General features: G+C 38.9%; 1 long non-coding RNA gene across 1 annotated transcript; it reads right to left on the reverse strand.

Annotated features, from left to right (window-relative positions):
- Nucleotides 1–2,145: 2,145 nt before the first annotated feature.
- Nucleotides 2,146–23,767, reverse strand: LOC139359965 (uncharacterized). The gene is made up of 3 exons (XR_011616749.1): nucleotides 23,402–23,767; nucleotides 23,181–23,273; nucleotides 2,146–2,646 (listed from the first exon to the last, which is right to left on the reverse strand). It is a non-coding gene; the product is annotated as an uncharacterized lncRNA (long non-coding RNA).
- Between the last annotated feature and the right edge of the window lie 994 nt (nucleotides 23,768–24,761).

The raw sequence follows: 24,761 nt of genomic DNA on the forward strand, positions 1-24,761 counted from the left end.
AGAGATGTCGCTCATTCATCTCCTACTGCTATTAATCCAAACTCACAGTCTCAACCCAGAATTGGTGGATAAACACATTTTTTGAGCTTTGGAATGACAGCCAGGGTTAAAGTTGTAGCAATGATTCCAGAAGTGTCAAAACAGACGTACATTTCCACGGCACATCAGGTGGGAGGTGGGGCGTCGAAGGGGTGGAGAGGAAAGGAGAGCAGGGAGGAGGGGGAAGTTCAGCCTTTCCATGCCTGATTTCTGTCCCCAGAAGCCTTTTCTGCTGAATTCCCTCCTGCAATCGTAGTTGAAAGGAGCTGAAGGCATCTGGTGTACCATCTTCCTGCTTCGTAGACGGTAAATCATCTGGAAAATGATGGCTTTCGCGGTATGTAGCACCACTTCTTGAACGTGACCCTCAGCTATCTAATCAATTCCCCATTAGTGGCATCTACATTTTCTGAAAACACTTTAAGTTTCCGGGAAACTATTACCAAATGTGTTTACCGAATTACCAAAGTTAAGAATGTTCATACTACCTTGGCTTCTACAAAGAGTTAAAATATTTAGACACCAAATTCTTGATCAATTCTATTTTTCCTCTCTTTAGAGACCCTCCAGGAGAATATAAAAAGCTCACTGTGTGAGCTACAGCTCTTTTAATGTGGCATTGCACAAACAAAGCTGCTACAGACTCACTCATCATGTGTTTCAGGAGTGTCACTTGATTTAGTGCAATGGTGGGCTACACGATGCTGTTTTAAAAAATAGTAATTGTGGGCCGGGTGCGGTGGCTTATGCCTGTAATCCCAGCACTTTGGGAGGCCAAGGCAGGCAGATCATCTGAAGTCAGGAGTTCAAGGCCAGCCTGGCCAACATGGTGAAATCCCGTTTCTACTCAAAATACAAAAATTAGCTGGGCATGGTGGTGCGCGCCTGTAATCCCAGTTACTCTGGAGGCTGCGTCAGGAGAATCGCTTGAACCTGGGAGGCAGAGTTTGCAGTGAGTCAAGATTGTGCCACTGCACTCCAGCCTGTGTGACAGAGTAAGACTCCATCTCAAAAAACAAAAATAGTAATTGTGTTTGTGAAAATAAAATGATTCACTCCCTTGTGTAAATGCATGTGGCCTCTATTTGGCTGTGACAGTGTAAAAAAAACTTTCAAATTTCATTTTTCTTTTCTAAATGTAATCTGTGACTTTTATGTATTGCTGGAATAAGAAGTGGCTTTTTAGAGGCAAAAATAAAAATATACTTTTTAAAAAGCCATTGGTACTTCCAGGAAATAGCTTGGAAACAAGGATGTAGTTGCTATCTAAGCCGTCTATTTCCGGACTTTTACATTTTACTCTGAAAGTTACACTGGAGAAACCACATTTTCCATTTTAAAGGGGCTACTCATATTTGGTGAGATTGCCTCCACCCAGAGGGTCCTTTCCTGTGTGTTTTTCCTGCAACTTGTTTCCTGCCTGGACGTCCGTCCACTGCTTGCCAGGTCAGTACCAGGAAAAGTCAGCATGAAAGGCAATGCCAAAGGGCAACTGGCTGAAATGAGATCCCTGCATGGGTGCAAGGCAAAGCAAGCCTTCCTGAGCACCAGGGGACCTGCCTGAACTCACTGCAGATGGACGTACAAGTGCTAATCATAAGGCCACCGCAAGTCATGTTAGGTAAGGAGACAAGCGTTCTAAAGGAAAGGAATTAAGGTCACACCATTCCTCTACTGACACTAATGGATCTTAAAGGTTCAGATGTAGAGAGACAGAGATAAGAGTTTTAGAAAACATTAATATTTACCATCTACATTCCATATTAGCACCTGTAGGGCAGAATTTTGTGTAAAAAATGGCTACATGTCAATCTAGTAAGTATCCATTTACTGAAATAAATTCTACCATGGAAAGACCTAAGAAAAAACAAAAGTCTAATAAATTAATCAAAATGATATCAACATAATTGAACAGAACCCACTGAATAAGTAGCACAGAAATGTCTATTTAGATGCTTGCCAGTGTGTTAACTTCTGAAGTCCTTATATTTAAAAATTATTATACTTTAATACAAAATAAACATATAATACATATGGAAAAAGAAAATTCTAAAGTGTTACGTTTATAAAAATAAACTAGAAATATATGGCTTTTAAACATTTTAATTTCAAAACAATTAAAACTAAGTTATTAAATAAAGTCAGTGTAACAAAATTCTCTATTGGTCTTTCGTAATAACTCTCTAGTCAATCAGAATTTACTAATTGATGGTGGAATAATACATTTGTGTCTTTTCTTCTAAGAGAACATGTAACTAAAATCCAAAGTTACTGTATGTTTTATTGCTTAATTAAAAAGTTGAACCCTAACATGGTTATAATGCAACAATATTATAAATGCCATAATAATGTGTGCTGTTCAAATGGGATCTCCTTTTTCACTCATCAGACGCTGGAGGCTTTGGGTTTTGTTTTACTCAAAATACTGTTGTAATTTGAGACAGTATGAGTAATTAGCAGTTCTCCTATGCTATGTCCAGGTGTGAACAAGCCATCATTAACATCTGAATGAGCCGTCTGTCCAGTGTGAAGACCTAAGCGAAATCGCTCCCAGAATTCTGAGTTGCAGAGTTGATGCTCAGTGCTTATTTTGATGCTTCCTGAGATCTGCGACATACCGAAAACACATGCACAAATCCAATGTCAGAAATTTTAATTTGGTTTTTCTAAATATTCTCAGGATAATCCAAATCCAAATAAAATTTCTCATTATAATGAACACATCATTTTCTATACTTTGTTCTCAAATAAATTGAAATGAGTCACTGACTAGAAACAAACCAAAGGTTGGCATCGGTTCCAGATGAGCCCCGTGGAACTGTGTTCTGCCATATCTAGCCTGGTACCTTCCAAAACTTTCAGCATGCCAAACCCGGCAACCTGGGTGACTAGGACATGCTGTCTGGTGAACGCTGGTCTGAATGTAGAGGGAGTGTGTTGGGAGGTAAGGTGGGAGTAGGTAAGGTCCTTGAATGTCCTCATTCAAGAGCCCTTTTTTTGGAGAGTCTTTCCCTGTGGACCTGAGAGCCAGCATCTCCGCCGGCCTTTAGTGCAGCCCTCAGACCCTCTGTTACTCAGGGCTGCCTGGCTGAATTAAGCAAGGGAGAGCTGAGAAGAGTTAACTGTACATTTTGGAGGGTATTTCTCTCACTGTCATTTGTCAACTAGTTGCTTTGTCTAGGTGACACTTGTTTATTCACATGGTATTAACACGTTCTCATGGATCTGAAAAAGAAGTTGGTTTTCCAGGGAGAAACAGGTAACTTTACCCTGAACCCTGGGACCTGATGGGCTTGTGTCTCTGTATGCCCAGGTGCATGGGAAATGCATGTACTGCTGGTGAAGAGTGATGGCCAACAATGCCACCCTGAGCCCTCCCACCATGATTCCCTACCTGTTCCCAAAAACCTAAGAACCTGGGCTGTGGCCAGTAGTAAGTAAGCAGAACAAAAGAAAGAAAAAGTCTTTGTAGTATTTATGGTCCATGGCCTAAGTAGAAGGAAATACCGGAAATTTCCAAGAGAGGGACTGTTTCCAGGAGATTTTTCAGACTACTTTTGCATAACCACATTTGCTTATCCAAGAGTCTTAGACAGTTTGAATTAAGCATTTGAACTTCCGAGTGCTCATTTGAACCAAAGTCAAACTTTGAACTTTTCAGGTTTCCCTGTCATTAATCAAAATTTTGAAGATCAATGGCATGTAATGAATCAAGTAGAATAGCCACCATCAATTGCGACAGCAAGGAGCCATACCAGGGGAGTACCAGAATGCTATGTTGGATAAAACTCGAGCTGACTTTGAATACCAAGTGAATGGACACTGAGATCTGATACAGAGAGAGGTTGACACCATGGGTGAGAAGCATCTGCCATGGATAAGGACAAGTGAGCTGCCCGGCTGCACCCAGAGCACACCAAACACACGCTTTGAGGCACTTGCAGGAGGTGGACTTGGAAGGCCTGGAATTCATGTGCTGCCCTGGCATCTCTGAGCCTTCTGGGGCCCCAGAAGCTTAACCATGAGCATCCTTGCTCTGGCCAGAATGGCTGTCACACAGCAAGAAAGACCCCATCCAACTAATTCCCCTATGAGCCGGAACAGCCCCACCCCACTGGGCCCCCCATTGAACTAACAGGTTTCACTTCCCTGCCAGTGCACAGAGTTCTGCACACAATCCCACCTCCCCATGGGAACCGGGGGCACCCCACCTCTTGTTCCTACCAAGCCCCTGCTGGTTCTGCTGGAGTCTCTGCCGTTCAGTGCAGTCCCCGTGTGTCCCCGTGTGTCCCCATGTGTCCCCGTGTGGCCCCGTGTGGCCCCGTGTGGCCCTGTGTGGCGTGCGATGTCTTCTCCTGAGGCCCTGAGTATGTTTAATTAATAAACCTCTGTTTAATTTTCCCTGTCATGTCTTGGGTGTCATGGGTCCCGCCATCTCCTACTGTTTAGAGTGGGGAATCCTTTCTCCCACAACGGGGTGATCAAATAGAGTGGGAGTGTCTGTCGAGGACAATTTTGCAAATATAAGGACATTTATGGAAGTATTTCAAAAATAAAAGCCAGAGAAAACTATTTACTAAGAAGTATTTAAAACAGGACTCCAAACTCTCCTTGTGAGAGGTGTGTACACGTCTGTATATGCTGTGCACACACAAGGGAAACTGCATTATCAGGAATGGACTCTGAGTCTGGTGCAGCTCTGCTGTATACCTGCATTCCAGGAAGTTATATATCCTGGAACACTGGACCCAGAGGATACTAACAGATGTGTTGAAAAATATATGGTCTGTGGTCAAACAGGCTTGAGAAATGCTGACTTTAACAAACCTAGGTTTATTACGAATGTGCATTCTAAACCATCCCACTTACTTGTAGGGCCGATATTCCACAACAACCAATGCCAGTCTACTTAATGACTTTTGTGCTTACAAAAAAAAAGTAAAGTAAGTAATCGAACATGTATTTGAACCTGTCCCCATTTTCCCATTTTCCCCCATAAATAATACACTTATGTATTTGGCACAGATAAAAAAGAAAGTAAAATAATAAGCCTTCTGAAGGCATCTTCAACCAGTGTTCATTCCACTGGTCGTTCCTCCTCACCGGCATCATCCCCCACCACAAACCACAAAACATTCCCAAAATTAGGAATGCCTCTTCCTCTTTCTCAGTGCATTTTCCTCATTAATAAGCAGGTGAACACCTTTAGACTCATATTCAGCCCTGCGAAGATAAAAGCTGACTTGCGCAGGAAAATAAAGAGTAGTGTCCCACAAAAACACAATTGCATTTGACATAGAGGCAGACACAAAACACAGCTCCATTAATATTTTAATATTTGTTTTGGAAATGTCAGCCCATTGGTATTCAGAATATATAATTCATCATATGGTTTTTGTTTACAGAGTGTACATTTTAAAATCTCTTGATTCTAAAAGTTTTCAGGATAATATTTCGGAGACTTTTCCCACCAAGGTAATACTGAAGACATAGATTGATTAAAGACAGAGACAGAGCAAGGGGATAGAGATAATGACAAGCAATGTAGGAAAGAATTAGAGCCATGTAAGGTAAGGAAGGTGAGTTTGATATGCTAGATAACAGTGAGATCTACTCATCGACAAAACAAAAAGTATAAAAGACTATCTATCTTAAAGAGCTCTAAGAATTATTTTGTACAAGAATGCTTACATTTAATTTTAGGTGAATGTATTTATTTTTAATGATTAAAGTCCAAATTGACTGTTTTACTTGTTTGCATTCTTACTATCACTGATTAACAGAAAATAATGCATACGCCAGCACTATAAAATTCATAGCAGCATGAGTATAGCTAAAATAATTCAGTCATTTGGAAGTTATTAAGCAAATACTATTAAACATGTGTTATACTAGATACTAGAAACAAATGCATGATTCAGACATAGTCCTTGTCCTCAAAGAATTTATAGTCTAGTCACACATTATTAAAAATATCCACCAGGTTTTAATCACATTTGATGTTGATTTGAAGGAAAACATCTTTTTTAGAAAATGTAAGCAACCTATACAATTGAAATTACTTTAGCCAATTGTTAAAGTGTTTTATTTTAGTTAGTTGGTTCATACAAAACCATTTCAAATATATGTTTACCTGGAAAAAAAAAGCAAGATGTCAAATGCAAGGGATAATATGACTGTATCTTTATGCTCCTTGAGTTGTCTCTTGGGTCATAATTATAATAATGAAGTAATCGGCACTAAAACATTCTTTACCCATGGCCCAAGTTGGTATTTCATAAATAATATCTTACTAGAAATAAGTGACTGTACTTCTAAACCTAGATACTTGCCAAATCAATGAGGAGTTGGTGGTTTATTCAAAACATGTTCTTCAGACAACAGACTAATCACAAAGGGAAAGAAACGTTAGATGTCTTGTACCTTCAAGGAAAATAAGTTCCAGTTGAATTTTAAGATATCCATGTAAAAGTGAAACCATAAAAATAATAAGAAATTATGGAGTAAATAATTACAAAAGTTTGGAGTGAGGACAAAGTGTCTTTAAATGTGACATCAAAGCCAAAGCCGTAAAGGCAATGACTCAGACGAGACGCATCTCTTTCAAGTCGGCAAGTACCACTAGTGCTTGTCATACAGGAAGTAACACATGACCACAGACTTAATGCCTTAAAAGAACAAAAATTTACTATCTCACAATTTTTGTGAGTCATAAATTTGATACATTCCACTTGGGGCCTCTGCTCAGCATCGCCCCAGGCTGAAGTCTTGGTGTTGCCTGACTGATCCTCATCTTGAAGCTAGACTAGAAAAAGATCCACTTCTAAGTTCCCGCAGATGGTCGGCAGAATTCACATCCTTGTGGTGTGGCCGAGGCCCCCATTTTCTTACCATCTGTCATCTAGGAACCCCTCGCTTCCCAGGAGTCTTTCTCAGGTCCTCACTACATGTCCCTCTCTGCAGACAACTCAAACATGGCTGTTTGCTTCTTCAAGGCCAGCAGGAGAATCTGTTACTTAGAATCTCTCTTCAGGGAAGGCCTGAGCTCTCTTTTAAAGGATTTACCTGATTACGTCAAGCCAACCCAGAGTGAGTCAACTAATTAGGAACCTTAAATACATCTGCAAAAGCCCTTCATTTTGCCATAAAATATTTATGGGAGCAAAATTATGTGACAGTGACAAGCTCCACCCACACTCCAGGGGAGAGGATTATCCAGAACATGTCTTGGGGGCGAGGATGCTGGGGGCATCTTAGCATTCTGCTTCCACCCAGAAGGAGACCAATAAGTACTTTTAAATAAATGAATGACAAAATAGTCCATCAAAATAAACTTTAAGAGTGAACTTGTAACCCAGAAAAACATTTTGTAACAATACAACTTTGATTTCAGTCCTCTAAGCCATAATTTTTAATGTGCAAATAATATGAAAAAGAAATTTATAAATTATTTTAAAATATGTTAAATGTGATCAATTTCACAAAGAATGAAATAAATGCAGATAATAACAAGATATTTAAGTAAGAGTTTGTGAAAACCCTTTTTAAAAGAACACACAGTGTTGTTGCAGAAGTGTAAGAAATCATAGTTCATAACCCATCATACCTCAAGAAAACAAATTGATATAACCTTTATGGGGAACATTTTAGCAATACATATCAAACACCTTTAGAGTGCTCATCCTTTTGACTGGAAATTCCATTTTTAGTAATTGATCCTAAGGAGGAAAAAATGATAAGAATGCAAAGATGAATGTACCCCGTCTGGATCAAAATAGCAGAGTAAGTGCACTCATTTTTGACCCTTTTCATCCAATATCCCACAAAATTCAAAACAAGATAGAGAACAGAGACATGACTAGCAAGTCATAAATTTTGACACATTTTCTGGAGACAGCATCAAAGTCACACAAAATAAATGTTGTCACAAAACTAACCAAAAAAACAGAAAGAAAAGGCAGAGGCAAAGAGAGTTACAGCCCATACTACATTGAAAAAATGTCTTCAGAAAAGATACTTCTTTTGTTTGCCTTGGTCCAAACACAGAGATAGCTGTTGGGAGAGCAAGAGTAGGCTGTGGAGAAACGTGTCGGGCTTCAGTATCACTCTTGTCATTAACCTTGTCTTATGAATTTGTTTACATACTGGTCACTCTTGCCCCACAAGACTGTAGGTTCCATGATGACCTCAAATATTAAAATATCAAATAGTAATAATGAAACCAAACAGTGACAAGGAGAAAAAAAAAAACGCTTGGGGGGGCAGAGGGAAGACCGTGGGAATCAATCTAACTCAAAATCAATCACTTAGATTGTACCAAAGTAATAGATCCATTGTCCAGCACTCCAGGGTCTATCACTGTGCGAGGTCCCACTCCCTACAGGGGTGTCTGCATTACTGGGAATGAATGGAGCCCAGCCACATTGGTTCCTGCCTAGACACAGACCTTTGAGAGTGTGAGAATTACATGACGTACCACAGGGAAAGGAATGTCTGGCTCAGCCCATAAATTTTTTTGTTACATCCATTATTGTTCTGGTTGTTATTATTGCTGTTGTTGTCAGTATTTTAACCTGGTTCTGTACTTCAGCTACATGTAAACCAAATGCTCCTTAAAATGATCTAATTGGCCTCTTGATCTATTCTTTACCTATCCCATTATCAGAAGAGGATGAGCCTGGGACCCCACGTCTATAAGCTATGAATGCTAGCGGACACTTTTGCTATCATTAGCTGCTCGGGTTATTATCAGTTGTAGGAAAAGTTCGGCAGCATGTTTGTCATATCACTATTCAATAATGACAAGAACAGAAATAAATGCAGGTATCATAATTCCTATCTTGCTATTTGACATAAATTTTGTCAACAGCTATACCCAAACACCCTCACAGTATCCTGACTAATGCAAATTGATTTCGGATACTTTAGTCAACTATTGAATAGGTAATAAGGTTTTTAATATCCCCAGGCAAAAAGAAAAACAAAACAAAAATGTGAGTTCATTTCTATGGCTAAAATACATCGTCATTAATTGTATAGGAATGATTTCTGGTGGACCGAAGTCAGGGAAATGGCTGACTAAATAGGAGAGACAACTGAAAAAAAAAAAATACATCTAAGTGGATGTATTACGAGAAAGGATGCATAGGAGAAATAAAGGAAGAATAGGTTCATTGCTACAAGGCCAGGCTTTTCATCTTAACTCCTTGTTCAGGTTCTCTTTGTTCAGGTTATAGGGGAAATGGACTCCCAGCAGGAGTGGAATCAACTTCCAACTTCATCAGGATTCTGAAGGGAGATTCACATATTAACCATTGCCAGCATTTATTGGGACATCACCGCCTGCTGCCACAGCAACACTGAACATTGAACAGAATGTAGAGAGATTTGGGGTATGCCCGCTCCTCCTGCATATACATAGACTGTCCCTAGTCAACGTCCCAAACTAGAGCGGTGAATTTGTCACAGTCAATGAACGTACATTGACACATCATTGTCACGCAAAGTCCATGGTTTACATTAGAGTTCACTCTTACACGTTTTATGGGGTTGGACAAATACAAGTTTTTTATGGTTACTGTAGTCTTGTACTATAGTTTGAAGTTGGATAACGTGATGCCTCCAGCTTTATTTTTTATTCTTAGGGCTGCCTTGGCTATTCAAGTTCTTTTTTTTTTTTTTTGATTCCATATGTATTTTAAACTAGCTTTTTTTCTAATTTTGTGAAGAATGTCATTGTTAGTTTGAAAGGGCTAGCATTGAATGTGTACATTGCTTTTAAGCAGTATGGCCATTTAAACAACATTGGTTCCTCCTATCCATAAGTATGGAATATTCTTCCAAAATTGAGGAGGAGGGACTCCTTCCTAACTCATTCTATGAGGTCAGCATCATCTTGATACCAAAACCTGGTACAACATAGAAATAAAAGAAGACTTGAGGTCAATGTATTTGATGAACATAGATGCAGAAATCCTCAACAAAATACAGCAAACTGAATCCAATAGCACATCAAAAAGCTAATACACCATGATCAAGTAGGCTTTATCTCTGGGATGCAAAGTTGGTTCAATATACACAAATCAATAAATATGATTCATTATATAAACAGAAGTAAAAAACAAAAACCAAATGATCATCCAATAGATACGGGAAAGGCTTTCAATAAAATTCAACATCTCTTCATGTTAAAAATCCTCAACAAACTAGGCATTGAAGGAACATGCCTCAAAATAATAAAAGCCATCTATGACAGACCCACAGCCAGCATCATGCTAAATGGACAGAAGCCAGAAGTATTATCCTTGAAAACCAGAACAAGACAAGGATGCCCCCTCTCACCACTCCTATTCACCATAGTACTAGAAGTCCTAGCCAGAGCTATCAGGCAAGAGAAAGAAATAAAAGGCATCCAAATAGGAAGAGAGGAAGTCAAATTATCTCTTTCTGCAGGCAATATGATTCCATACCTAGAAAACCCATAGCCTCTGTCCAGAAGCTCCTCGGTGTGTGATAACAACTTCAACGAATTTTCAGGATACAAAATTAATGTACAAAAATCAATAGCATTTCTACACACGAACAACCTCCAAGCTGAGAGCCAAATCAAGAATGCAATCCCATTCACAATAGCCACAAAAAGAATAAAATACCTAGGAATACAGCTAACCAGGGAGGTGAAAGATCTCTCCACAAAAAAAAAAAAAAAAAAAAAAAAAATTACAAACAATGCTCAAAGAAATTGGAGATGACACAAACAAATGGATATCCATGCTCATGAACAGGAAGAATCAATATTGTTATCACAGCCATCTTGTCTGAAGCAATTTAAATATTCAGTGCTATTCCTATCAAACTAACAATGGCATTCTTCACAAAAATAGAAAAAAAACCATTTTAAAACACATATAGGACCAAAAAAGAGCTCAAAGCTCAAATAGCCAATGCAATACTAAGCATGAAGGACAAAGCTGGAGGCATCACGTTACCTGACTTCAAACAATGCTACGACTCTACAGTAACCATAAAAATTTCAGAATCAGTTTGCTGACATTCACAAAATAACTTGCAGAACTTTGAGATTACATTGAATCTAAAGATCAAAATAGGATGAACTGACATTTTGACATTATTAAGTATTCTTATCCAAGAACATGAAATATCTCTCCATGTATTAGTTCTTCCTTGATTTCTTTCATCAGAGTTTTGTAGTTTTCTTCATAAAGATCTAGCACATAGTTCATTAGGTTTATACCTAAGCATTTTATTTTGAGGGGTGGTGATGTCAACGGTACTATGTTTTTAATTTCAAATTCCAGTTGTTCGTTGCTGATATATAGGAGAGTGATCAACTTTCTTGTTAACCTGGTGTCCTACAAACTCGCTGTATAATTACTTATTAGTTCCAAGAGTTTTTTGTTTTTGTTGATTCCTTTGGATTTTCTACATAGACAATCATGTTGTTTGCAAACAAGATAGTTCTTCTTTCTTTCTTTCCAATCAGTATAACTTTTATTTCCTTTTCTATTTTTGTCTTTTTGCATTAGCTACAAATCTCGGCATGATAGTTAAAAAGATGGCTGGGCATGGTGGCTCATGCATGTAATCCCAGCACTTTTGGAGGCCAAAGCAGGTGGATCACCTGAGGTCAGGAGTTCGAGACCAGCCTGGCCAAGATAGTGAAACCCTGTCTTTACTAAAAATACAAAAATTAGTTGGGCATGATGGCAAGCACCTGTAATCCCAGCAACTTGGGAGGCTGAGGCAGGAGAATCACTTGAACCCAGGAGGTGGAGGTTACAGTGAGCTGAAATTATGCCATTGCACTCCAGCCTGGGCAACAAGAACAAGACTCCCCATCTAAAAAAAAAAAAGTATAGTGAGAGGGAACATCCTTGCCTTGTTCGTGATCTTAGTGTGAAATTTTCTAGTTTCTCACCATTAAGTAAGTTCTCTGTAGGTTTTTTGTAGATGTTCTTTATCAAGGTGAGAAAGTTCCCTTCTTCTATTTCTAGTTTTCTGAGAGGTTTCTTTTTTTTTTTTTTTTTTTTATCATGAGTGTTGGATTTTGTCAAATGCCTTTTTGGCATCTACAAATATGATCATGTGATTTTACTTTTATAGCTTTTTGATGTGATGGATTTAATTGATTGATTTTCAGATGCTGAACCAACCTTGCTACTGGATAAACCCCACTTGGTTGTGGTGTATAATTCTTTCTATATATTGTTGGATTTGCTTTGCAAAAATTTTGCTGAGGATTTTTGTATCTGTGTTCAGAATATATATTGTTTTGTTTTATTTTCTTATAATGTCTGTTTTATTTTCTTATAATGTCTTTGTCTGCTTTTGGTATTAGGGTAGTGCTGAAAGTATTTCTTATCTTTACTAACGTGCCTTTTTCTTTGGGCTTCTTACAAGATTTTTTATTCACTTTTGATTTTCTGCAGTTTGAATATGTATATTTAGCTGTAGTTTTTGGGGGAATTTATCCTGCTTTGTCTTCTCTGAGCTTTCTGAATCTGTGGTTTGCTCTCTGACTTTAATTTAGGGAGATTATGTGTTGAATTTCTTCAAGTATTTATTCTGTTTCTTTCTCTCTTTCTTCTGCTTCTGGTGTTTCCATTACACACATGCTACTTCTTCTGTAGTTGCCCCCACGGTTCCTGGACATTGTGCTCCAATTCTTTTCTAGTCCTTTTTTCTCTTTGCTACTGTTGCAGTTTTCTTGCTCCTTAGTTCAGCTAGGTCTGAGTTCTTGTCCCATGACCAAGAAGAATAAGGCACACTGACACTGGAGAGTGGCTAAGGCAGAGCGGAGTTTTATCAAGCAAAGAAAAGCTCTTAGCAATGACAGGAGACCTGAAGAGGGTTGCCAGAAATGAAGAAAGTTCTGGATCTTTTATGTGGCAAAGACAAGGAAGGTTCCTGTGGGTTTTACCCTAAGGGGAGGTGTAAAGTTGCATCTGTGCATACCTGGGGTTGGTCATAGCTACTCCATCTTGGTTACTACCCATGAGTGCCTAAGTGAAACCCACAGCAGGGCTAAAACCATAATGCTAATTTCTTGTGAATGGTATTATAATGAGTTAGGTTAAGTTAAGGATATTTAAGTTGATTTATTGCACCTGCACCTGGGTTGGCATTGGGGGAAGCACTTTACCACATTTCTTTCTTCTAGCTGCAGGTGTGGTCCTGTGAGTGTTTTTCCTCTCGGGAGACCCTCCCTCTCTATCCACCTAGCTGGCTTCTAACTGCCTCCTTTCTCACTCTCTCATTTTGGAAGTTTCTGTTGACATTTTCAAGCTCAAACATTATTTCCTTCAGCCATGTTCAGTCTACTAATGAGCCCATCAAAGGCATTCTTCATTTCTGGTATGATGGTTTTTGACCTCTGGTATTTCCTTTTTAGAATTTCTGTCTCTCTGTTTATATTTCCCACCTCCTCTTGCATGCTGTCTGCTTTATCTATCAGATCCCTTATCATATAGTTGTTTTAAATGCCTGCTCTAATAATTCCAACATCCCTGCCTTATCTGAATTGGGCTCTGATGCTTGCTTTGTCTCTTCAAACTGTATTTTTCTGCCTTTTAGTATGCCTTGTAATTTTTTTTCTTGATAGCCAGACATGATATTCTAATTAAAAGGAACTATTGTTAATAAAAAAAAAAACCCTTTAGTAATGTGGTGGTAAAGTGTGCGGGGAGGTGAAATATTCTATAACCCTATAATTAAGTCTCTGTCTTTCAGCCAGCTTAGGCCTCTAGACTATGAACTTCACAAGTGTTTCCTAGTAGCCCCCCACCTCCTGGCCATGTGAGACAGGATGGCTGGAGTGAGTTAGTTGGGTAATTTTTCTTCTCCCACATGGAAGGCTAAAGGGAGATAGACTTGGGCATTTTTTTTCCCCAAAGGCGGCTAGGGTCTAAAAACATCAAAAACAAAAAAGACAAAAAAAAAGAAAAACCACAGTAGTTTAGGCTCTTGTAAAATTGTCTCTCCTGAGGGCAGGCCTTATTAAGAACAGAATGTTCTGACATATTTCAAAATGGTTACTTTTCTTCTCCCACCTGCTAGAAGTGCAAGAGGATTTTTCTGTGAAAGCCCGATCAAGCTCCTGGAGGTAAACCTCACAAATATCAGGAGAAGGGGCATTCTCTATAACTGGGTTCCCCTGGAGTTTTTAACTCTCAGCCTTGTCCACATTGAGCCTCCAGCACTTCTTCAATTGCAGGTTAGGTTTCCCTCCCTGGGCTCTGGTTCCCATGGAGGTTTCTGCTCATGAGTTTCTGATCCGGTCACATGATTCTCTGTATTGACCTGTCTGCCTCTCTACTTTGGAGGCAGTCTGTTTGCTCAGTTACCTCACTTTTCTAAAAGATCTAATGAATCATTGATTGTGCCATTTGTTCAGCTTTTTACTTATTGTTAGAATGAAGTGAAGACTTTCAAGCTCCTCACATACCAGGCCAGAATCCAGAAGATTCAGAATCACTTTCTATTCTCATAATCATCCCATGAATTAAGCATTATCATCCTCATATTATGAATGAGGAAACTGAGGTTGAAAAGGTCAGATGACTTCACAAGGGCACACAAGGTGGTAAAAAGTATTCTAACGCTGGTGTCCCCATGTACCAGAGGGTTCTTACAGCATAAGTACAGTGGGCTGAGTTAGCAGGAGACAGAAGTGAGAAAATTGCATATCACTCTGAGAGGTATACCAAACCCCTACAGAGGGAATATCAATAAAAATAGGCTTTTTTTTGCAGAAATTGATAAGTTGACCTTAAAATTCCTATAGAAATGCAAAGGATCAAGAATAGCTAAACCAATGCTAAAAAAAAAAAAAAAAAAAAAAAAAGACAAAGAGGACTCACATTCTCCCATTTTAAAACCTATTACAAAGCCATAATAATTAAAGCAGTGTGGTACTGGCATGAAGACAGACACATAGATGAATGGAATAAAGTTAAAAGTTCAGAAAGAAAACTTTACACTTATAATCAATTAATTTTCCATAAAGATACCAGGATTCCAGTGGGGTGAAACAGTTTCTTCAACAAATGTGCTGAGATTACTAAATATCCACATGCACAAGGCTTTATTTTGCCCCTTCCCTTATGCCATACATGAACTAAACTCAAAATGGATCACAGACCTAACTAAAAACTAAACCAATAAAACTCTTGTAAAAAGACATAGAAGTAAATCTCTGTGACCTGTTGGAACTTTAGGTTAGGCAGTGATTGCTTAAATATGACACCAATAGCAGAAGCAATAAAAGGCAAAATTGATGAATTAGACTTCATCAAAATTAAAAACTTTTATGAGTCAAACAATATCATCAAGTAATTGGAATATCAGCCCATAAAATTAGAGAAAATATTATATATCTGATAAAAGACTTGTATCCAAAGTATATGAAAGCAAATTCATACAACACAATAATAAGAATAACCCAGTCATAAAACAGGCAAATGATTTGAACAGACATTTCTGCAAAGAAGATATACAAATGGTGAAAAAGCACATGATATTCAATGTCCTTACTCATTAGGGAAATGTGAATCAAAACTACAATAAGCTACCACTGCACATCCAGTAGAACAACCATAATAAAAAAGCCAATAATAAAGGTTGGTAAGAATGTGATGAAATTGGAACCCACCTTGCTGATGGGAATGTAAAAAGGTGCAGAAACACTGGAGAATATTTGGGCAGTTCCTCAATATGTTAAATATAGAGTTATCATATGTCCCAGAAATTCCACTCCTAAGTAACTACCCAAGGAAACTGAGAACATATGTCCCTGCAAAGACTCCTGGATGAAGACCGAGGGCAGCTACTTCTCGTAACAGTCAAAAAGTGTAAACAACCCAAATGTCCTTCAGCTGATAAATGGATAAACAAAATGTGGTATGCCCATACAATGGAATACTATTTGGCAAAAAAAAGATGAATTACTTATACATGCTAAAACAAGGAAAAACCTCAAATATTATGCCATGAAACAAAGCCAATCACAAAAGATCAAATATTACTATTCCATTTATATTACATGTCCAGAAAAGGTAAATTCGTGGAGGCAAAAGTAGATAAGTGACTTTCAGAGGCTGGGGCTGAAGACTGATGGGGGTGATAGGGAGTGACTTTTAATGGGTATGAGGTTGAAGATTGAGGGGGGTGATAGGAAGTGACACCTCATAAATACGGGATTTCTTTTGGAGGTGATGAAAAATGTTCTAAAATCAGATCATGATTGTTACACAACTCTGTAAATATATTAAAAGCATTGAACTGTATACTTTAAATGGGAGAATTTTATGGTATGTAAATTACATCTCAATAAAGCCGTTTAAAAAAAGTGTTCAGATACAAAAAGGAGGTTGCTAAAAACAGTCCTTCTTCCTATAGATCAGGCATTTTTTTTTTTTATCAAGCTCACTACATCATATGCTTCTCCAGATGCTTGGTTTGGTTTCTCTACTTGGGGGTTCTTACAATAAAACCTATTTCTCTATAGCCTCTAAGACTTTATGTAGATTCTATACGATATTCTCGAATCATAAAGAGGAGTGATGTCTGTCTTATTTGAAGGAGATGGGTAGAACTTCCTCATAACCCTTCATAACCCTTCCTCATAAAATACAACATTTTCAATGTTTCTGCTGACGACCTGATGAAACAATAGGACCTCAATAGTTAATGTGCTTGTTTTGTCCCTTCAGGACAATAGCTTTAGTTATGGAAATGTCCTCTGCTGTATTTTTTCCCAAAAAAATATGCATTCAAAAAGACTTGCGAAATGTATGTTAAATAAATCTTTTTCACTATGCTGAAAGTTTAAGCGATTTAATAAAAATAGAATCCAACATTTTACAACTTGAACAAGCCTTCAAATGCGGCATTACTAAACTCCATTCTTCCCATGACGGCATCACCTGGCAGTTCAGCGTGAGACAGGTTCGCCTCCTACATCGCTCCAGAGCAACTGTGTGGGAGGTGAGCCTGGCCCTGTAACCTGGTAAGGCCACAAAAGCTTAATTAATTTTCAGAAAACAAAGTTACTTGTATGGTCTAATTAGCCTACATTTCTTAAACAAACCCAACACAAACCTAGGTGATATCATTTTATGCAAACAAACAATAAAACCTAATCACTCCCCACACGTAGACACCACCATTATTATAGTTGTTCAACCTTTTTAACTCTCCATTGCTTGGAATAATAATAACCTGTTAGAACTTTGAAATGAAAATCTTTCCACTTGACAAATGCTGATGTTTTTAAGCATTTCAAAAGCCAATGTCAAACAGGCTTGCTTTTGATTTTCATCTTGGTCTGTGCATGAGCATTAGAGAAATTAACAAGAGCGAAGGGCCTGAGATTAGCCCCTCCTACATAATTCCCTAACGTCAATCAGTAGGGGGAGCTCTCCTATTATTTAAGTGTCCACAAACAAAGCACAGAAGCATTTTTTATTGACTCTCCTGGGGACAATGGTGAGGTTTTTTAAAATGGATGTTATAACCTGAAGAACATTAAGACAATGATTTGTTCAAAGTTAGAGATGTACCTCATTCAGCACTGAGAACATATTTTCTAAAACAGCCTTGCAAATTAACGAGGGTGTAAAAGTTGCAGGCCTGTAGAAAATTATCCCATTCCAAGAAGGAATCAAGTACCTGTCACTTATAGTGGAATAAAACTTAATTGCATCAGAATTCTAATGGCCATAATGGGCTTCATCATCTCTTTAATATGACAGAATGTTTGGAAAGGTTATAAAAAGGAAAAAATAGACTAACAGATTTTTAGACTTTGAGAAAGGTGGCTTAAGCTATAAATTATGTGAAAGGCACAAAATGAAAAGAGCTTCAGAAAGTATTAGACTCTTTGAGATTTTGTAGTTAAGTTAAATAAAATATCATGGTAAGGAAATGAATGGTATAACCCATAAGCTTTTCATGTAATTAGCTAAAATAATACTTCCACAATTAGAGATTTACACGATTCTTTTTATTATTATTTTTTGTAAAGATTAGGTCTCCCTATGTTGCCCAGACTGGTCTCAAAACTCCTGGCCTCAAGGGTTCCTTCTGCCTTGACCTCCCAAAGTGTTGGGATTACAAGTGTGAGCCACTGTACCCAGCCTGCATGATTCTTTATTGGAGCTTTTGAGTGAAAGTAATGAAGTCCTTACACATATACACAGTATATATCACAATATGGTCACAATATGGTAAACTGAAGATCAGAAAATACAGAGTGAAGTTATCAATAGGCAACAACAGCAAGAATTATGTATCCCTCTATGAGTACATCACATTGCTAAGTATGGCAGAAACTGCCGATGTCCCCAAGTTGCTCCCACTCTCTCGATAATACAGTTACCAATTTTAATCTGGGCATATGGCTTCTCACGGGAAAAACTACAATTCCCAGCCTTCCTTGCAGCCAGTAGAAGTGAGGTGACTGCATTCTGGCCGATGGGGTAAGAACAGATGGACTGTGCAGAGTTGCAGTGCACAAGAGAAAGAGGAACATGCTCTTACCAACTCCATTTCCCCTTCCCACTGGCTAGAATGTGGATATGATGGTGAGTCATCTGGGGCCATGTGGAGAGGACAACAGGTCAGGAGAGTGAGGCAAAAAAGTAGGAAGAGCTTGAGCCCGTCATAACTTTGCAAAGCGAAACCACCAAACCAGATTTGACTTGGCTGTGAGAGAGGACTAAGTCTCCAGGTTGTTCAGACTAGTCTCCATTTGTCTTTCTGTCTCCACAGTTTAACCAGTATCCTATACTAATAACATTATAGGAAACCTAAAATAATACCTAAACCTTATTTCTTTCTATTGTGGAATTATCTAGGAGTTTAGAAAGTGAGCCCAGCATTGGGCTAGCATCAAAAATTTATAATGAGACTTATTGACTGGCAATTCAGTGTTTTCATTTGGGAGACAGATAATAGATAGGTAGGTAGGTAGGTAGATAGATAGATAGACAGACAGACAGACAGACATATACTTCCCCTATGAATAGGCAGTAGCAAGAACAGAATAAGAAGGAGGATGGGGAAGAGGAGGAAGAAGAAGGAGAACAAGGAGGAGAATGGGGTGAGAGAGGAGGAAAGAAAGGACCATCTCAGTTCTTGGCTGGAATTGTCCCAGTTACATCCGTGGTGTGACATTGTTAACGTCCCTTTTTTTACTCTCAAAAGTGCCCTGACTTGAACAACAGCTTACATGGCCACTCTGCCTCTTGGTGTCTTTTCAACAATCCCAAACTACCTCACATAGCTGGAGCTTGACATTGAAAGTGTATAATCCACTGTAGAATGTGAGCATGGTGTGACCTGGGCTTCTATATAAGAAATGCCAGTATAGATACTAAAACTAAAAGAATACAAAATGCAAAAGTCTAAGAAAAAGATCACTGCAGGTGAAACGATGAAAAGTATTTGGTTTTGTTGAATCAAATTTAGAAGAGAAAATGGTGGTAGGAAAGGTTTCCATAAGCTGGAAGAAGAAGAGAAAAATAACATAGAGAAAACAGCCCAAGAAGATAGGAAGAGCCTGGTCAAGGGAAGAGACGCTGAGGACTGGAAGGGAGATCTTAGCAGCAAGGATCAGCAGAAGTGATCTTTAGCATGAATGTTTTGCTTCTATGTTCTAAATGTTTTCATATAACTGGTAATAAAGGTGTGACAGGTGTTCAGAAAACATCACTCCTACCCATGGCCTTTCAGTGGCACCCCCCCGCCCCATCACTGATGCCTCACATAGGACAGTGCAGAAGCATTAGAAGAGCGTGAAGTGGTGAGAGTCAGCCTCTCAGAGACATTTATCAATGGGTTTCTTTTATTTTAAAAGAAAAGAGATACATCCTGAGGCTAACAGTACATCTGTTTGTTTCTTATAAGTTTACAAAATGGCAGGGCTTCCAATGAAAATTAATATTTGCCTAGTGGATCCATGATTAGCCTATTTCATCAGACCCCAAATATGCCAGTGTCTTATCCCCGTCCGCCACCCCCCAACCCCCACTCCCAGCTCTCCTTTTTGGTGCCTGTCCCCAGCAGGATGAAGGAGACACACAGGGCAGCTGCATTCCTGTGTTTGTGATTAAGGGGGTGGAGAGGGAAAAAAGTTAGAGGTGAGAAAGTGCTTCAAACCCAAACATAATGTACACATCTACAAATCTTGACAAAATGTTAACAGACACAGCAAATCACTTACTAAGATGTTCTTTAGCCGCAAGTGTCAGGATAATTTTACAGTTTTAAGTCTGTACTTTAAGTACTCAGTACTGTTAGAATTTTCTCTAAAATCCATGAATATCAATGTGTTTACATAGTTGGGTATTATCTTCACAGATTTAATGGAGAATATAACATTTATAAATTTTAACAGAAATGTACAGAAGATGAAATTTATTCATGGTAGTGGTTTTCTTTTCGTTTGTTTGTTTTTGTCTTTCACGTTTTTTATTCTTTTATTTTTTTTGTTTGTTTTTGTTTTTGTTTATAACATCTGCTTGTTTAACTTCTGGAAGCACCAGAAAGCTAGACAAGGTAGGGGTGGAGTCTAGAGAAAGGAAAGATGTCTATTTTGAATATTTTGTACAAGCTAGAAATGGTTCCAAGGGATCACAACGAAGTGGTTTCCTAATGAGAAACATTTTCCTTCACACAGATTGGATTCAGAGGATGGGATCAACTCACGTGCCATAGTTGCATGTGAAAACACAACCATAGTTTTCATTGTGATTTAAAGTAGTAACCCAAAAGACTAGTGTGTTTGCTGGCGAGGACGGAAGTGAGTAGGAAGCGTTTGGCTTATGATGTTGGGGGAAAATAAACCAACTTAATAGCTGGAAGCCTGCAGAACAGAGGCCACAATGTTAAGGCAGGTGAAAATTTTAAGGGATGCTAATTTTTGCTATTGGTAAAGGACTCAAAGTTTTAAGGACTCCATTCCCAAGAGGAAATGCACATTCAATGACAACTTGGATAGTGGCGTGTGACTCCTCAGCCCAATATTATAACATGTCAAGTCTTTTCCAAAAGCCACCCACTCTGCTCTATAAACAGATGAATCCTGGCTGAAGAAAGCTTCACTAACTTTGAAGATTTGAAAGGCACACAAATCTTAAGGAAACAAATCGTGACCAATAAAAGTTGAAGAGCATCTGTAAGATGGTATTACAAAGCTGGCTGACTTCCATGACTGGAGAATAGTATTAGGAAAGTGACTCAACAAGATTCTTTAAGAAAAAAAAAAAAAGCTGAGTTATTGGGTCAAAACATCATTGGTTCATTTTGAGGCATTGCAGATATTGGGAAAATAAGACCAAAGTCTTATCATCATGACAAAGCAGGCTGGTGACGTGATCGCAGAACTGGTTACCAGTTTAATCAGCTTAGTAGTTTCCTCTCACCCTGCTGTTTTTTTTTTAAGAGTGATCAATAAAAACATTAATTTTCAGGAAGCAATAAACACAGAGCTATGTGGTAGGAAGAATAAGAGCAGACATAATTTTTTTGTCTTAGACACATAGAGGAAGACGTCATCATAGGTATAAATTTCTTACATGATGTTCACATAGTTACGTCTTATTTCAAAGGCATTAGGACTCCATCCTAGAAATTAAACAGAAAAATGACACATCCAGTTGACCCCATCCACGGGGCCTCTACATCTTTAGCAATTGTTGCGTGATCTGGTAGCCAAGTCTCTCCTAAGGAGCGGTTGAATGCAATCGCATTCACGGGTTGAGCATGGTGTCTGTGTGGCTCACGTTCTCCATGAACCTGTGGGGCCACTCTTGTTGTTGAGTTGCTGCTGCTGTTACAGTTATGATCATTACATGTCCTTTACAAAGAGTTCTGGGATAAGGATGACTATATAAGGGTGTCTATATTGATTATTTTATTCATCTAACATCATGTAAATTATTTTATGATTAACGCTAAAATGTAAGTAAATCTCACCTAATTCATTCAAGTTTCTTCACTTATCCTATTACTAAGCACATGTGTCAACAATTCACAGAAAAATACACAGTGAGTTTTTATCGTGTTTTAAAATAACTGCCCACATGTTTGGTCCCACTGTTTTCTGATGCAATTCTTGGTCCTCTAATGGGCTTGCCAGTTGGCTCCTTAGCCTTCCAGGCCAGCTTTCCCTACTACTGAGGAGCATCTCAGAAGCACCTTGATTCAGAGGTAGACATAAAGCTGGCTGAGTAGAGTGCTCGTGATTGAACGTGTTTTGTTGTTGCTTACATTAATAAAATATAAATAAAGTGCCAAACTCAGAATTTGCCCCTCAAAGTGAGATGCTATGTGCTTATGGTCTTCTGAGGAAGAAATAAGGTGGCTGGTTTTTCAGGGCTTGACTATTCCCACGGAGCAGGAGCAAGCATCATTCTTCTCCTGCAACTGCAATTTTTTTTTTCTATTTTCCTTCAATTTCTCACAAGATCTTTTCTCATTAATGTCTAAACCAGGAAAAGTTTTGACTCTTAATTTTTTCACTTAACCAAAATGTATCTTAATTACTTGTAGAGTTTTTAAAATTTAGTCTTTGAAGTGTAATACAATTAAATAGATTTGTTTTAGAATTTTCCAAAAAATGAAGTTTTGGGAGAAGATGGAAAATATGGAAATATTTTTCCTAAGAATTTATTTACTTTCATTTCTTTTTCTTTTCCTTTTTCTTTTTTTTTTTTTTTTAGAAAACATTAAGAGAGAAATAAAGTTTCACAATTCCATCGTGCCAGAAACATCTATCAAATTGAATAGGAGTGAAAATATTCACCCTCAATATTACATTCTACATGTGTGTTGAATATATTTGTCTGTTAGGCATATAGGACCCTTGGTCTTCTAGAGAATTCTAGAACTGTCAGAAATGGTTACAGTGGAAAACTTTTTTTTCAGGAAGCAAAAATAGGCTAATACCAAATCAATTGCATTCTTTTCAATTCCATTCAAGCAGGAAAGGAAATCTCTATCTGAAATTCAGACCCACTTTTACCAGATCTCATTCTTAATGATCTAGACAAATATGGCAACTTCCAGCTCACCTTTTCTGAAGATATCTAACTTTGGGCTAACTTTCAAAAGCAGCTAACCTTAACAAGGATGTGGCAGCTGTTGGACAACTCACAGGCACATTCCACGGTAATTAGAGCCAAGAAACACTGGAGAACCATGTCCAATTGAATCTGAAAAGAGAACATTAGTCAGCCAGAACATCTTTACTGGAAATAGAATATAACAACAACAAAAAAACTGGTCAGTAAACTTTAAGATTTTATTTTTCAAAAATATGCCCACCAAAATAATTACCTACCCTAGAGAGAAAAATTGCCCATTAACTTTGAATGACATCTTCTAATGATTTTATCAGGTTTTCATGTACACGAAATCATCTCTATTGTTTGAAACCACCAGGCATCTCAGCTTGTATTTAGAGGGAGAGGCAAAAGTAGCTTGTGAAAGGCATGTCTAGCTCTACAACCTGACCTCTGAGTGGACCTAGAGGAAGGCACCAGGTATAACATGCCTGTGGGCAGAGGCCCAGGAACACCTTGCCAGGCCTTCGGCAAGGTCAGTCCTCCTGTGTGGGGATCCTGAGACCACGCCCAAAGGAGCTGTACCCTGCAGGAGAGAGAAATGCTGGCCAGATCCAGGATGCAGAGTCGAGGAGACAGGAAAATAGCTCAATTGTGTGTTAAATTTTGGACAGCACGGTCCCAAACAGTCAAAGGGACAGTGAGGAGATGCATGTCTGTGGCATCCTCGTGTAGAAGACGAGAGGGCACTGCGTCAGGGCGAGAAGGAGCCCACAGGGTGGGCGTGCAGCCCCTCATGCTGCCAGTCCAGCGCCTCGCACCTCTAAATAGCACTCACGGTAGGATTCTGTTTTGCGTTCTCTGGTTTCCACGGTGCACCATTCCACAGACAGTTCTGGTTGTTTTACTGACAGGTGGACCTTATCTTACATCACTTTCCTGTATTTCTCAGTTCAACTCTGCACCACACAGACATGAACGCTTTGTGGTAAAGACACAGTTTAGTCAGAAGAGCCGATGGCAGCTGGACCAGTGCAGAAGGAGAGTAAGAGCTGGTGCGTCCCCCAGCCACCAGGGACAGCTTCTGACCGCAGAGTGCTGGTGACTGCAACAGACTGTGGGCAGGTCACTTCTCCTCTATGGGTCTCAGTGTCTTCAACAGTAAAATAAAAACATTGAATTAATATCTCTTTGACCTTAACAAGTCATCGTCTTCATTATTCTTGTGGAATTTAATATCAAGAATCCCAGAAAGCCAGCGGCTTCCATCTGCACTTACTCCTCAGATTCAGTTGCTGAATCCCTGCCCACCAACTCTCGAGTTGCACAGCATGTCCCTGACTGCATGTGAGAAGCCTTTCTCCAGACTCCAGCAATAGAGCCTTCGGGAGGAGAGTGAGGGCTCCCAATCACGCTTCTCAGTCTATAGAGGTGGAAGTGTTTAGAAAAGAGACAGAAAAAGGAAAACTCACAAGGCATGGAGAAAAGCCTTGAAGGACTCCTCAGGCAGCTGTGCAGGCCCCCACTCAGGATGCTGAGGGCGCTTGTACAGGGTTCCACCGCAGGTGTGTCCTGTCTGCAGCCCGTGCGATTCAGGCCCCCTTGGCTGGGCTCTAGGTCTCTCAGAGGCCCCTCTGT

The sequence above is a fragment of the Macaca nemestrina genome, chromosome 19 (assembly GCF_043159975.1).
Source record: "Macaca nemestrina isolate mMacNem1 chromosome 19, mMacNem.hap1, whole genome shotgun sequence".
In the NCBI taxonomy this organism is placed as follows: Eukaryota; Metazoa; Chordata; class Mammalia; order Primates; family Cercopithecidae; genus Macaca; species Macaca nemestrina.